Raw genomic sequence first — 16,855 nt, forward strand, 5'->3', positions numbered from 1 at the left:
ATGCCAGACAGCTACCGGTCAGTCGGGAATCAATTTGGAGTGGGCAAATCTACTGTGGGGACTGCTGTGATCCAAGTAGCCAACGCAATCACTGAGCTGCTGCTATCAAGGGAAATGACTCTAGGAAATGTGCAGGTCATAGTGAATGGATTTGCTGCAATGGGATTCCCTAACTGTGGTGGGGAGATAGAACGCATATCCCTGTCTTGGGTCTGGACCACCTTGGCAGCCAGTACATAAACTGTACTTTTCAATGCTGCAAGCACTGGTGGATCACAAGGGACGTTTCACCGACATCAGCGTGGGCTGGCTGGGAAAGGTACATGACACTCATATCTTCAGGAACTCTGGTCTGCTTGAACAGCTGCAGGAAGGAACTTACTTCCCAGACCAGAAAATAACTGTTGGGGATGTTGAAATGCCTCTAGTTATCCTTGGGGACCCAGCCTACCCCTTAATGCCATGGCTTATGAAGCCATACACAGGCAGCCTAGACAGTAGTAAGGAGCTGTTCAACTATAGGCTGAGCAAGTGCAGGATGGTGGTAGAATGTGCATTTGGACGTTTAAAAGCACGCTGGCGCAGTTTACTGACTTGTTTAGACCTCAGCAAAACCAATATTCTCATTGTTATTGCTGCTTGCTTTGTGCTCCACAATCTCTGTGAGTAAGGGGGAGACGTTTATGGTGGGGTCGGAGGTTGAGGCAAATCGCCTGGCTGCTGATAATGCGCAGCCAGACACCAGGGCAATTAGAACAGCACAGCAGGATGCGCTATGCATCAGAGAAGATTTGAAAAACAGTTTCATGACTGGCCAGGCTACGGTGTGACAGTTCTGTTTGCTTCTCCGTGATGAAAACCAACCTCCTTGGTTCACTCTACTTCCCTGTAAGCCAACCGCCCTCCCCACATCGATCACCGCTTGCAGAGGCAATAAAGTCATAGTTGTTTCAAAATCATGCACTCTTTATTAATTCATCACATAAATAGGGGGATAACTGTCAAGGTAGCCCGGGAGGGGTGGAGGAGGAGGGAAACACTGGGTGGGGTGGTGGATGAGAGGAGGAGGGAGGGACAAGGCCACACTGCACTTCAAAACTTATTGAATGCCAGCCTTCTGTTGCTTGGGCAGTCCTCTGGGGTAGAGTGGTTGGGTGCCCGGAGCTCTCCTCCCCTCCCCCCGTTCTTGGGCATCTGGGTGAGGAGGGCGGGCGGTTACACAGGGGCTTCAGCGGGGTTTGTGCTCCTGCTGCCTTTCCTGCAGCTCCACCAGATGCCGGAGCATATCAGTTTGATCCCCCAGTAGCCTCAGCATTGCACCCTGCCTTCTCTCATCGCACTGCCACTACCTCTCCTCTCACGCGTCCCTCCTGTCCTCGTGTTCATTTTCTGCTTTCCTGGACGCTGCCGTTGTTTGCCTCCACGCATTCTGCTGAGCTCTTTCAATGCAGGTGGACTGCATGAGCTCAGAGAACATTTCATCACGAGTGTGGTTTTTTCCGCCTTCTTATATTTACAAAGGGTACACTCACCAGAGGTGCCTTCTCCGGCTTCATGGGCCGGGAGCCCATCTTAGGATGGTTGGGAGGGTATTGGCTCCAGGGTGATAAACTTGGCCCTCGGGGAAAACAGTTTCTCTGCTTGCCTGTTGTGCGCTATCCTCCTCCTCATGTTGCTTGTCCCCAAAATCCTCATCCCTGTTGCGTGAGACTCCCCCCTTGCAGGTGTCCACGGACGGGGTGGGGTAGTGGTAGGGGCACCCCTTAGAATTGCATGCAGCTCATCACAGAAACCGCTTTAAAAGTCTGGGGCTCTGACCCAGAGCAGCCATTTGTGTCTTTGGTTTTTTGATAGGCTTGCCTGAGTTCCTTAATTTTCAAGTGGAACTGCTGCAGGTCCCATCATGCCCTTGGAGATTTTTTCAAATATATTGGCATTTTGTCTTTTGGAACGGAGTTCTGATAGCACAGATTCGTCTCCCTATACAGCGATCAGATCCAGTACCTCCTGTTCGGTCAATGCTGGAGGTCTTTTGCAGTTCTGGGACTACATGGTCACCTGTGCTGATGAGTTCTGCATGGTCACCTCTGTTGATGAGCTCGCCACACTGGCCAAACAGGAAATAAAATTCAAAAGTTCCCCGTGCTTTTCCTGTGTACCTGGCTAGTGCATCTGAGTTGAAAGTGCTGTCCAGAGTGGTCACAATGGAGCTCTCTGGGATAGCTCCTGGAAGCCCATACCGTCCCATTGCGTCCACACTTACCCCAAATTCGACCCGGCTATGTCAATTTCAGCACTAATTCCCTCGTTGGGGAGGAGTACAGAAATAGATTTGTCGACAAAAATGGCTTCATCCTGTGGATGGGTGCAGGGTTAAATCGATCTAACACTGCTAAATTCGACCTAAACTCATAGTGTAGACGAGGGCTAAGTAGATCAGTGCAGTTTTAAACCCTTCTTTTTGTATAGAGCAAGCAGCTGATGATGTTCTCATGGCTGTTTGAAAACTATTGGCACTGAGAAGATGAATGAAATAAGACCAATGCATAGCACTTTACTTTTTCAAGGCACTGTACAAACATATCTCAGGTAATTACTCACAATAGCCTGTTCTCAAATTGTGTTTTGTCTGGTTGGATCCAGACAAAATTTTTTTTAAACACCAGCTTTTCTGAGGATATTCACTTTTTGCTCAGTGTCTTTTTAGTGCTTTTCTACAGTAGAAAAATGGGTTGAAGTTAGGCTGAGTGTGTTGTCTGACTTTGCTCTATTCACAAGTTTTATTTCCTAGTGTGGATGCATTGCAATGCTTTATCTTGTTTGCCCAGGTCAGGGTGTACCTCCTCATCAAGGTAAAGGCATCGCAGTGTGTCCATGCTAGGATAAAAGTTATGGGTATAACAAGATTAGCTAATTAAAAACCCAACTTGACTTTCTGGTGTAGACGCTTGCATTCAAATGATAAAAGATGCACAATATTCTGTTTGGATGCAACTAGAAAGCAGCGTATTTGTGATCTGATTAGGTTCTGTTCGTGATGCAGATCTGCACCATCCAGTAGTGCTACTTACCTACATGACCTTGTGACTACCTAACCAATCCAGAGTTTTGGAAGACTGTTTTATTATAACGATTGGTGTTGAATGTCTTTTGGTTATTTTTATGTAAATCCAAAAGTAACATACCTGAGCTGTGGCGTTTGACTTCTGCAAATAGGTTTTGTTCTTTGTTGTTGGATGCCTTCTGTATAGTATGCCCCACACATGTACATGTATACAGTTAATACATCATGTCTATTTGTCTTAATGAGTTCGTCTCATTTACTACTGAAGACTAGTTTCTTTGTGCTTTTCAAGGATATTGAGAGACAGCTCAGCATATTGTGAGAATCCAACTGTTTTCTGCTTACTCTTGGAGAACCAACAGAAGCAAGATAACAAGAAACACATTCTCATTTATATTTTAGGTATAGCAAGCAGTAAAGATTTTGCCAGGGTTGATGCATCAGAAGTGCACTCTAAAAGTGTGAAGATGTGGTGTAAAAAAGCTTTCATGGCAGAGGTGTAATTGATGAGCGCTCTTGCCTACCAAAGGGCTCTCAACATTTAAAGGAAAGCAAATTTTGTTCTTTATTTTCTCTTTTCAAACCCTGCTGAGCATGGGGTTTAGTAGGGGAAAAAATTAGGGGCATCTTACTGATGAACAGCTAGTTCCAGTGGCGATTTGTGTTTTCGGAATCCTTGTTCCTTCATGCACTGGGACAAATTTTGTCCTGCAGACATCAGTAAACCATTCCTTGCTATACTTTAATAGTTGGTGTGGCACATCAACAGGATAATTATTAAAATAAAATATTAGTGTTGGATGTTGGTACTGACATTTTTTACGTTGCATCGAGCTGTTAAGCAAGTTAGTAAGTGGGTCTGGAATATATTCAACTGATAGTCCCCTAGGAAAGGAACGTTCGTATCAGACCAAGCACTTTAACAATCACTCAGCTAAATAAGTATGTACTAGATAAAGAGAGTGAGTGAATGTGAGAGAGAGAGAGAGAAAACGAGAACGTATGCTCAAAACCATTTTTAGAAGTACTTGTCATAGTTTAGTATCTTCATTAAGAGAAAGGAACTGCTCTGCCATTTTAATGATACATCATTACACTTCACAGCAGCACCCCAGTTTGAGATAAAGTAGGACTGAAAGAATTACCTTTTACCATTAGCAAGCAAAGGAAATCAGAGGGCTGCAAAATGTCATTTTTATTTTGAGTTTTGGTTAATAGCTATTAACCCTGTTAACTAATGTTAACTCAGGTAATGGTTAAGTTAATCAAAACTCAATAAAATTTGCCGTACAATTAGATCAAACATTCAGATTTCCAGTGGTCATGAATAATGAAGCCAATTTGTCATTTACTTGTAAGTTCCAATTCTGCATGCAGTGTAACCTCTGCACCAGCATGGAGTCCCACTGAAATCTCTGGGACTCTACGAATTGCAGGATCAAGGCCATGCTTTGCATTATTAAATTGTCATGGTGATGACATCTGTTTGTTTCTGTTAATTAAATTTGTGTAAATTATTTTACAATTAAAAAAACATTTTGTATTTATTTGTTGATTAGAATTTTAAATATTGCACCAGCATTTCCTTGAATGTTTGTTGTTAGATGAAAAGACCTTCATAAAATACTGTGATCCTTTGTAAATAACCAGACTTAATTTAAATTCATTCTGAAGTGCTAAGGTGCCAGGTAATGGAACGCATAAAACTGTAGAATTTTAGATTAGATAACTCTTTCCTTCCACTTACATCCTTAACATTAGATTAAAAAGGGGTTTTGAATAAAATGCCACCTATAAACCTTGCTGTCTCTGTAATGGGCCTCTTTCCCAGGGACTTCAGTTTTGAAAACATGTGCTTTTTGTTTACATCTGACATCATCTGCCCATCTTTTAGCTTAACTTTTTCCGCTCCATCTGAACCTGTATGTGCAGTCAGTATGCAGGCCAGTGGGGTAACAGAATTAGACCTTTGTGTTTTTTGAAAATTATATGCAACAAAATAGGTTTAAAACCCTCACAAAAGCTATTGAATTTCAATTGAGAAGCATTAATAGGCAAAGCAAATTGGAACTGATGTACCATTTTACAAAAGCAGTAACTGCACCAGCTTGCATTAAACAGCCATTCTTGGAATTTATGAGCCAGAGTTCAGCTCAACCTGTAAAAACAAGCAGTGAGGCCCAGATGTTGTTGTCCATGCCACTTTTCTTCTGTTAGCTTAAGTGGTTGCTCACCAGTACGTTACCTCCCATTTAATTCAGCTGCTAGTTCTTACCCCAGCCAATATTATAACTCTGGAAATAGAATGTGGAACACAGCATACACACATCTCTTGCTTGTTAGAAATGAGTTTGTTTTGGCACATGAACTTGTACATTTAAATTGGTAAAAGATAAATAAGACTGTGTGTAGACCCCTGCTCCTTCTTGGTTGTTAAAATACCCAATCTTGTTTTTAGGGTGAGGTGTTGCTTAAATACATGCAATCCTAATTCTGGTATACATTAGAATGTGTGCATACAAGCCCTGCTTACAATAGGGAAACTGAACATTTCCCACCGTTGTTAACATCAATTCATATGAACGGGTGGTAGCGACATTAGGAGTCCTAGGATAGACAGGATATTGGCTGCTAATGTCTTTGTTACCATTTCATCTTAGCCTGCTGGGTACAGATCTAACTAACATAGTCCTAAAAATGCCATCAGCAGTTGAAGAAGCCCTGTCTATACAAAGGTTCCTAACGTTGCTAGCATCAGCTCAGCTGAACACCCAATTGATGTTAGCAACACTGTCAGTTTTTTTCAACATTTCTATTGTAGACGAAGCTTTAAAGACACTTTGCTAGAGCTATCAGGTGTTGGATGAGGACTTGAAAGACTCAGATTCTATTCCCAGCTCTGCCAATGACTGTGGGACCTTGGGAAAGTCACTTTACTTCTCTGTGCCTCCATTTCTCCTCTCTAAAAAGTGGATAATGATGCTTAACCATGTTTTTGAAGCACCTAGAGACATGGATGAAAACAGCTATATAAGTGCTTGGTGGTGGTCAGATGCTATCACAATACAAATATCTTTTTTGGGATGCAATTGGGAGGGTTTAAATAAAGTTTAAGGTCCATATGCCTTTTGCTGGTCCACTGCATGGGATTAATTTCATTTTTTATTTGTTGTTCTGCTGTTCTAGCAGATGGCTTATGTGGGTGCCAATGCAGGTGACTGCAGTGTTGATGTCATGTTGGTCACAGGATATTAGAGAGACAAGGTGGGTGAGGTAATTTATCTTTTATTGGACCAGTGTCTGTTGGTGGGAGAGACACGCTTTCGAGGTCTGCCCTGTAGAAGAGGTCTGTGTAAGCTCGAAAACTTGTCTCACCAACGGTAATTGGTCCAATAAAAAATACATGACTATCATTTTGATATTCAAAACTGTGGCTGAGGTGCGCATGGGAGAGGGGTTTGGCAGAAGAGGAGTTGGATTGGGTGGGATGGGCTATAGTGCATGGGGCTTTTATGAAGGAGAGGGAAGAGGAATTTGTCAGCTGGGAAAGAGAACCGTGTCCAGGGCACTTTCTGGGTAGGCGAGCCCACTTGTCTTTCCCATATACTTCGATATCCTGCACCATCTCACCATGTTTATGATGCAGTCTATTGTCTAGTGCACATGTGCAGGGTCCCAGCATACCACCAGTCTGCCATTGTATTGTATTGTGCACATAAGCTCAAGACATTCCACATCCTGGAACAGCTGGCCCCAGTCTTCTACATGTCGAATTGCCCTAGTTCAGTGGGCAGGTGCATACCTGCTTCCTGCTGAACCCTTCAAACACTTATTTTCTGCAGTGCTGAATTAGTCAGTGGCTACTCCAAACAAGAGGGAGCCAGTCTGTTTGTCTTGCTTGGTAGGTGGAGAGCACAGGAGTTTTGTAGAGAGAACACAGTGTGATAAACACATGCATCATTTCTATGAGAACTGAACTAGATGTGTGTGTATAAAAGCAAACTTGTGTTAACAGTAGACTTTCTGACTTGCTGATTCTCAACAGTATGCAGTTAAAATGTGGAATCACTTCGATTTCTGCTTGTTAATTGCTTTGTGCTCCACAGTACTTCCTCCCCTCGGCTGCTTCCACCTGTGCAGTGAATATACAGGATCTGCTCTTTAATTCCAGTAAACTGTGTACACCTACTACAGCTTGTTTTTCCCTCCTTATTTAAAGCTAGTGCAGGAATCTGAAAAGTATACACAGGTCCGGACTCTCTTGAACCTAATTACTTGGAAAGCAGAAATATAAAAAATTAATTTCTGTGCAATCAGATATAACCATCACGTGTCTTGAAATGATACTCTGCACAGCATTGTTATGCATCAGGGAACAGAAGATTATCAAGCCTTCAAAGCACAGATTAATTTTAAAAACAGAAATTTAGGGCGAGATTGGAGCCTAGTGTATTTAGACTCAACATATTTTCTCTTTGGTTGTGGAGCTCTTCTTAGTTTTTATGTGTATTCACAATTGCTTTGTGATTGGAGGAAGCAAACTAGTATTAGAATAATAAAAATGTGGGGTTGGAGGGACCTTGAGAAGTCATCTAGTCCAACCCTCTGTGCTGAGGCAGGACCAAGTACACCTAAACCATCCCTGACAGGGGTTGGCTGACCAGTTCTTAAAAACCTTCCATGGTGGGGATTCCAGCCTCCATTGGAACCCTGTTTTAGAGCTTAACTACCCTGAGAGTTAGAACATTTTCATTAATATCTAACCTAAATCTCCCTTGCTGAAGATTACACTGATTAATTCTTCTGCCTTCAGTGGACATGGAGACAATCAATCATTGTCCTCTTTATAACATCCTTTAACATATTTGAAGACTCTTACCAGATCCCCCCGCCCTCATTTTCTTTTCTCAAGACTAAATACGCCCACTTTTTAACCTTTCCTCATAGGTCAGCTTTTCTAAACATTTTATCATTTTAGTTGCTCTGCTCTGCACGCTCTCCAGTTGTCCATCTTTTCTATAGTGTGGTGCTCAGAATTGGACACACTACTGTAGCTGAGGCGTCACCAGTCCCTAGTAGAGTGGGACAAAGTGGAGAATTGGCCTGAAATCACCAAGATGAAATTCAATAAAGACAAGTGCAAAGTACGTCGAAGAAAAAAATCAAATGCATAATCAAATGCAGAAGCTGGGAATGGGTGACGGGATGGATCACTTGGTGATAACCTGTTCTGTTCATTCCCTCTGGCGCACCTGGCATTGGCCACTGTTGGAAGACAGGTTTCAGAGTAGCAGCCGTGTTAGTCTGTATTCGCAAAAAGAAAAGGAGTACTTGTGGCACCTTAGAGACTAACAAATGCATCCGATGAAGTGAGCTGTAGCTCACGAAAGCTTATGCTCTAATAAATTTGTTAGTCTCTAAGGTGCCACAAGTACTCCTTTTCTTTTTTTTGTTGGAAGACAGGATACTGGGGTAGATGGACCTTTGGTCTGACCCAGTATGATCATTCTCATGTTCTAACTACCACATGGGGAATAACTGGCTAGATGGAAGTATTGCTGAAAAGGATCTGAGGGTTATAGTGGATCACAAATTAAACATGAGTCAGTGTGATGCTGTTACTAGAAGGCTAATATCATTTTGGGATGTATTAACTGGAGTCTTGTATGCAAGACCTAAGAGGTAGTTGTCCCACTCTATTTGGCACTGAGGAGGCCTCAGCTGGAGTACTGTATCCAATGCTGGGTGCCATGGTTTAGGAAAGACGTGGACAAATTGGAGATAGTCCAGAGGAGAGCAACAAAAATAAGTTTTAGAAAATGGACCTGTGCAGAAAAATTTAAACAAACAAACAACCTGGACATTTTAGTCCTGAGAAAAGAAGACTGAGGGGGGACCTGATAAATCTTCAAATATGTTAAGAGCTGTTATAAAGAGGATGAATGATGGGTTGCTTGTTCTCCATGTCCACTGAAGGTAGGACAAGAATTAATCAGCTTAATCTACAGCAAGGGACATTTAGGTTAGATATTTATGAAAATGTTCTGACTCTAAGGGTAGTTAATCTCTAGAACAGGGTCCCGTAGAGGTGGTGGAATCTCCATCATGGAAGGTTTTTAAAAACAGGTTAAACCTCTGTCAGGGATGGTCTAGGTTTACTTGGTCCTTCCTCAGTGCAGGGATCTGGACGTAATGACTTCTCGAGATCCCTTCCACTTCCCCATTTCTATGAGTCTATAAGTTTCTCTTGCATTCTTGTAACTTTGTCTATATATTTAGTGATGTGACTTCCATTCCATCTGATTATAGATAATCTGATATTTTTCTATGGCTGTCATTCTATAGAGTTTCAGAGTAGCAGCCGTATTAGTCTGTATTTGCAAAAAGAAAAGGAGTACTTGTGGCACCTTAGAGACTAACAAATTAGTTAGTCTCTAAGGTGCCACAAGTACTCCTTTTCTTTATTCTATACAGTATGAACAGAGAACTGTTCATCTTTTTGTTCCCCTCTCCTTTTACACTTCATATTTGCTTCTGATTTTGGAAAATGATGTTACAGTATCTCGAGCTACAGCTCAATAGAAAATGCAACATTTTATAAGCCAGTAAGGAATGTTTACCCCAGATAAACTGGGATTCAGATAGTCTGCAAAAAATCCCAACTGAATTTGCTTTGTGAACTTTTTCAGTGTGCTGTTACGTTTTCCTGATTGAAATGCAGTTTTCCATTTCAGTTTAGGGTACCTAGAGTAAGTCACATCAGACTGGTACAATCTGACTACTTTTGAGAAACTCTGAAATAATACATTAAAGTGGTGTGGTATGTCGCAGGCAAGGAAGTTATAGATACTGTCATCTTTCTGGTAGAACTGCATCTAGAATAGTATGTTCACTTCTGTGCACCTCATTGCCAGAAATGTACTGATATATTGGTGGAGGGAGTACCCAGACCTGATTAACATTGAAGGGTTTTTAAAAAGGGATTTGAATGAGGAAAAGGTGGTTCTTCACCAACAAGTGGATGGAAGGAGTTCTAAGTATAAGGGGAAAAGTGAGAAAAGGATACAGAAAGAGGGAAGATTTGATTGTAGCACAAATATCAGGTGTGTAAGAGGAAACGCAGACAGGTAGGAGTGGAGTTGTACACTTCTACGTGGAGGGCAAGAGTTTGAATTTGATATGAAAGGCAAAGAGCAGCCTGTAGAGGTTTTGAAGAAAAGTGAGTAGGATTGAGGGGAAGATAGTTTTAGAAGTTCTACAAGGTTTCCTTTTTAACCTAGTTTAAGTCAAGTTGCTATAAAAACATGGCTAAGTGGTACTTTTTCTTACTGAGCATGACTGTGGAAAATGTGTATTCATTGCATGTATTTCTTCATTTAAATGTAGTTATTTTCCCTGCAGCATTAAGAAAGTGTGGCTTCAGAATATGTGGGTGGCCTTGAATACATTTGATTAGTTCCCCCCATGTCTTACATGATCAAGATGCATCCACGAAACAAAGATAAGCAGTGGAATATATAAATATGCGAGATGGGGTCTTTTAGCCATTTAAAAATACATTTGAAATCCCCAGTTTAACACATGCACAACCATTTGGATTCCATGCCATGCAAGTTGCAAACACGGTTTAATTTTCATGAAGGTTATCTGTCTTAGGGTTTTATAGTGCTACCCATGATTGTAGTATTTGAGAACCTGTCAAGTAAAATAGATGAGCAGTATCAAAGTTTCTATTGGACTTCATGGAGTTTTTGGGGTATAAAAATTCTGCTAGGGATAGAGTTGTGTTTTAGCCTTTGGGGATGAAGAAGGGGTCAGGTAGAAGGGGATGTTAGTGTTGTGTATGTCCTCCTTGTTATGCTGGAAAGGCTTTGTCACTGTGGAAGGTTTTGCAATGTTCCCTAGGGAATTGTGTGGGCATCCATCGCATAGAAACCAAGTGGGGGGAGGGGGGTGTGGAGAGAGAAAGAGAAACCTATCCAGGAAATTGCTTATTTTAACAGCAGTGCAGTGTGCATGAAGTTATTCAGCTATATGGGATGGGATTTTCAAAGAAGCCTAATGGAGTTAGGCACCCAAACCATTGAATTTCACATGACATGGATGCATGTGCTAGCAGGGTACTTCAGAGGAGCAGGTGTTTTGCTAATGAGTACCCACATCATCATCATTTATCTTTATCCAATAGTTCAACAGGTATAAAGTTGTCAAGAGCTATGGCTGGGACTTTCGAAGGAGCTGTGAAGCCAAATTCTGGTTAATGCAGTTTTGTTCACAATGACCGCGCAAACTTGCAGTGAAACAGAAAGGACTCAGTATCTTCTTCACAGCTGGCGTGACCCATGCAAGCTGGTATTGGTATCAGAATAGTTCCGTTGATACAGTAACCCTGGTCTGAAAGACCCATCCTGAATCTGATAGTGCCAATAGAATAGCTCATAAGAGAGGATTTGAAATAGTTCTGTTTGTAAATATATAGAATTCAAATGAATGCCAAGATATTACTTCCAAATAGAATTCTGAGATGTTTTTTAATAACTGATGCCCTTTTCCAGAAGATCCTTCTTAAAAGGAAAATCAACACCAACTAGGTTTAAAATAGCATGAAAAGTCTGAGTTACAAGACAAAAGTAAAGCAACTCCTTTTGTCTTGGTCTTCATCCTTAACTCACTCTGAGTCTGGTCAGTGTTGGGGGCTCGGAATAGTGTCTGGCCCTATGTGTATTACAATGCATAGTGCAGTGGAAGATATGAAAGATGAAATTATCACTTAGGTTCTTAATTTACTTGCTTTTGTGCTTCACATCAGAGCCTTAAAATGAGTGCTCATATTTTGTGTCACTATGCTTTGCTACACACACAATGTATGTGGCGTGGCAGGTGTTTTAAATAAAACAAATCTTCCAGCATATGATAAATCATAAAGCATTTTTAAAAAGAAATATTGAGGTGGCAATTTAATTATGGCATAGAAAATGCACAGGGAAAGTCATTCCCAGTTGGGTAAGCACAGAGAGACTCAGTAGCTCTTCTTGAATTAAGGCAAGGTCATTTCCCTGCCATAGATGTGTGCACAAAAACAATCCTGCAAGGTGCTGAGTGCCCTCCCCTCCCCTTGATGTCCGTGGGAATTGAGGGGGTTTAGCATCTTATCAAGAGAGGGTCATAGTGTCCTGCTTGCAAATGGGAGAGTTTACAATAGTATGTCTTGTGATCTCTTAACCGTTGATCACATCTATTCAGTTATCCCAATATTACTTGCAATTCTAAAATGATAAAAGCACACTTACACCAAGCTGCCTCTGAATAGCCGAGTGTCCTCCTCTCCTTGAATGATAGGCTGTCCCCTATCCAGTTAAAAGCTTCTGGCACTCCAGCTCTCTTCCCTGTTGCTTAGTTTCAGCCGCTCCCGCTTTCCTCCTCAGACTCAGTGGGGTTTTCTCCAGACTGGCTAAACACAGAAGAGAACCATCTTGGAGTCTCTAACCCAAGGATGTCATAGAAGAAAGACTTTTTGTCTCTCATGCCCACCGTCCCTGCCACCATCAGGGAAGAGCTTTTTCTTGACCTGGGTCTTGGTCCAAGCAGAATGTGCCCATGTGTCTTTCCTGCAATCATGCCCTGTTGTCATCCATAGAAATGAAGTGGAGAAAGAGAGAGAGCTCTCTGAACCCTGAACCCTTTTTCTTTCAGGATGCAGCAACTCAAAACCAATGAGTTGTGCTTATCATCTCCAGTGTTAGCCCTAGGCCAGCCATCGCCTTTTTTCCCTATCTGTGCTGTGTTGCATTCTGTATTCTTACATCTCCTTCTTCCCTCCAGGTGTTACAGATGATTGTGTATAATTACATTGATGTACCAGGGTCATTATGTCTCTGGAAGAGGAGGAAAGCCATACAGGAACAATAATTGTGATAGTGCCTACGAAACTCTTACATGTTTGGTAGAACAACATAAATAGTTTCCTCTTTTATAGCACCTCCTATCAGAGGACCTCAGATCACTTTACAAACAATGGTAATGGGTGCGTTTTAAATATCTGGATCACTAGCTGAATTTAATATTATTACTTAGCATGTATATAGGACTGTATGTATTCTAAGTTCTCTTCGGATGTTAGCTAACTTGAGGATCTTCTTGGCAAGGTGGGTTAAAATGACATGAGCAGAAACTAAAGCAAGCCATGTCCTTAGCGTGGCATGTTCTTTCCTGGATACTTTAAGTAATCCAGGCTTAGGGATCCAGATGGGGAGGCCCCAGACAAGGAGTCATTCCTCTAGGACTCTGGTCACCAACTGGTCGATCCTAGAGGATTTCCCAGTCAATCGCAATCTCCGGTGGTGTAGTGGGGCTGCTGTTAAGGCTGGCTCCCTGCCTGCCCTGGCCCCACGCCACTCTTGGAAGCAGCCAGACCTGCAGTGCGGAGGCGGGGCAGGAGTCTCTCTCTGCACGCTGCTTCTGCCTGCAAGCATTGTCCAGGAATGGGGAGCTGTGGCCAATGGGAGCTGCGGGGGTGGTGCTTGCAGAGAGGGGCAGTGTGTGGAGCCATGTGCCCCTTGCCTCCCCCCCTGGGGGGGGCGAATTGGCCCCTTCTGGGAGCAGTGTGGGGTCAGCATAGGCAGGAAGCCTGCCTTAGTGGCAGCCACACTGCACCATCAACGGAAGCCACTGGAGGTAAATGCTGCCCGGTGGGAGGCCATACCCCAACCCCCAGCCCTGAGGCCCCTCCCACAGCCTGTAACCCAAGCCCCAGCCCTGACCCCTGTCCCAGAGCCAGCACGCTGTATACCCTCTGCACCCCAACATTCTGCCCCAGCCCTGATCCCCTTCCCAGAGCCTGCACCCTGCCCCAGCGCTGACCCCCTCGCAGAGCCAGTACCCTGTACCCTCTCCTGCTCCCCAACACCCTGCCCCAGTCCGGAGCCCCCTCCTGCACCTAAACTCCCTCCCAGAACCTGCACCCCATACCATCTCTTGCACCCCAACCCCCTGCCCCAGGCTCACTCCAGAGCCTCCTCCCACACTGCAAACCCCTCCCGAACCCCAACCCCCTACCCCAGCCTAGTGAAAGTAAGTGGGGATGGGGGAGAGCAAGCGACGGAGAGAGTGGGGGATGTAGTGAGAAGGCTTTGGAGAAGGGACGGGGCCTCGGGAAAGGGGCGGGGTAGATCCTGGGTTGCCCTTAAATTCAAAAGGTGATCTTGAGTGTAAAATGGTGGGAGACTACTGCTCTAGGATCTGTTTCTGGCTCTGCCACAGATTTCCTGTATGACCATGGTAAAACATTTGTCTCTGTGCCTCAGTTTCTTCATCTGTAAAATGTAGATAATATAAAGACTCTGGAACTTTTCTGAAGGAGTGATGATTATGGTATACGTGTTCTTTATCCTTTTAAACATTAAAGCATCTATGTAGGGGCGTGTCAGCCTGAAATGGCAAGTTGCTGAGAATGGCAAATGGATAGATGCCCTGAAACAAAACTTGGGGGGAGTGGGAGTGAAGTCAAAATGGTAAGGGGGAGGGGCCAGGGTCTTTGCATTTGAAAGCAGTCACCAGGAAAAGACTGTGATGCAGGTATTAGATAATTATCCTGGGCTAGTCTATTATCTGGGACAGTTCGTTAAAATGATCTTGTTTTAAATATTTGTTGCATTTTACTTTGCATCTCAGATCTTTTGACTTTTTTACATATAATTGAGTTGATGGGATGTATCTTTACAGTAGCTAAAATGCTTAAAAGAACACTATTTTGAATTGTTTTTGATCAGACTCTAGTGTAGTCCTGAGATCCTTTTTAAAAACCAAATAAACCAAACAACCCTTTACCACTTTGGTTCTTTACCCATTTGGCACATGTTCTTTAGTCAAGTTCATCCTTTGTTTTCAACAGACAGCTGAAATACAAACTAAGTTCCCCTTTCTCTCACTTTTAGACTACTCCAGTGGTGGGCATTGGCATCATCTACTGATGTCGGCCCAGCTCTGATAACTGTATTTAAACAAAATCGTTACTGCAGAGCCAGTAAAACAAGACCAAAATGTTTTGGTCATATCTCCTCAAAAGTATTAATTGCAAATCTTTAAAATATATTTTGGGAGTTAGAGGTAGGATCCCACTCAGATATTAAAAGTACAGTTAATTTTTCCTTCAGATTTTCATTTCGAAGTTATTTTCAAATGTGGAATGTAGAAAGACCGTCATAGTTTCTTGATTTGACATAACATAGTAGATTGAGTCTGGGGCAGTTTGTATAAAAATATGCCGTTGGAATTTTTTTATCAGTGTATATGATCTTTTTTAACCAAATCATATAAAATTGTGTAATAAGATGCAAAGTCATGTAGTTTTAATTAAGACTCTTCTCAGTGAAATAAACAGTGTAACCCTTGAAGGACATGGTACTGCACCCACTGAAGTCAATAGTAAAATTCCTGTTAACTTCAGTGGTGCAGGATTTCAGTAGGAAGGACTAGGCTAGACTCCTTGGGACTACAGGTTCAAATCTTCACAGGGTCATCTCAGTCCTTTATTCTTTCAAGGTGGACACACGCTGAGTTTCATGAGGCAAGACCTAGCTTCTGGGTAAAGCCCTAATAACCGAGTTTCTTTGGATGGTAAAAATTCAGTGGCTCTGTGCCACGTTTCCTGAGGAAAACCTGTTCCTTCCTTCCTTCCTTCCTTCACTGCTGTGTGGAGTGCTGTGTTGATTGTTTTCCTGAGTGCTGCTGCCCTGTCCGCAATGGTAGTTGCATTCCAGTTATTGTTGAAAAGATTCCTGTGTGTACATAGTGTTAAGTGCTGCTTGGATTCCTTTGGGAATGCACGAAGTAGACACATAGCAGGGGCTAGTGAAAAGACTTGGGGTCAGCAAATCTAGCTTCTATTCCTGACTTTGCCACTGACTGTACTGCATGATCTTAAGCATCTTGCTTAACCTGTGCATCTGTCTTCCCATCTATGAAATGGGGATAATAAGTTAGGCTTTGACTACACTAGAAATGTGTACAGCTTCAACATACCCGTATAGCAGGGGTGGGGAACCTTTTTTCTAGCAGGGGCCATTGACCCACAGAAAAAATCAGTTGCAGACCACACAGCCCCCTGTGTGGGGGTGGGGGACGATGGTGCCAAGGCTCGGAGCTTCTGGCCTGCAGTGCAGTGAGTTGCCGTGGGTCGGATGAAATGAAGGAGCGGACTGGATCTGGCCTGCGGACCGTAGGTTCCCCACCCTTGCAGTATAACTGAAGTGGTACAACCAACCCGAGTGTAGATGCGGTAAGCTGCTTTAGGACGTTTTATGCAGGTATAGCTGTTCCCATGCAGGAAGGGAGTACCACTATAACGCACTTTTATATCCCTATAATTGAATCCACATTCGGCCTTTACCCGTGTAAGTATTTTGAATAATCGTAAAACAGGCCCTTCTAACTGAAACAGTTACACCCTAAAACTGGAGCGTGGAGCAGCCTTTGGTCACCTTTGTGGCGTGGTGCCAGATCCTCCTCAGCACTGTGCTGCTGCTGTCAGTGCGGTTACCGGTGTTTAAGATCGGGATCCTCTGGCAAGCTGCCTAAACGTACCTCTCCGCGCAAGCAATGGAAGTGATTTAAAGGGCGTGAGGCAGAAGCTTTGCTGTGTTTAGGGCCTGGCCCAGGAACGGTCGATTAAAATGCTCCCACGCCTCGGTTCTTGACCGCGGCGAGGAAGCGAGACGGTGGAAGCCCTTGTAAGGGAGGTTTCAGAGTAGCAGCCGTGTTAGTCTGTATTCGCAAAAAAGAAAAGGAGGACTT

The 16,855-nt window shown here is 43.2% G+C and overlaps 1 protein-coding gene across 7 annotated transcripts in view; it reads left to right on the top strand.

Annotated features, from left to right (window-relative positions):
* RERE (arginine-glutamic acid dipeptide repeats) overlaps nucleotides 1-16,855 on the top strand; it is a 417,871-nt gene that overhangs the window by 237,236 nt on the left and 163,780 nt on the right. The gene's annotated exons all lie outside the window — the stretch shown is intronic.

Source organism: Dermochelys coriacea, chromosome 18, assembly GCF_009764565.3.
Source record: "Dermochelys coriacea isolate rDerCor1 chromosome 18, rDerCor1.pri.v4, whole genome shotgun sequence".
Taxonomy (NCBI): Eukaryota; Metazoa; Chordata; order Testudines; family Dermochelyidae; genus Dermochelys; species Dermochelys coriacea.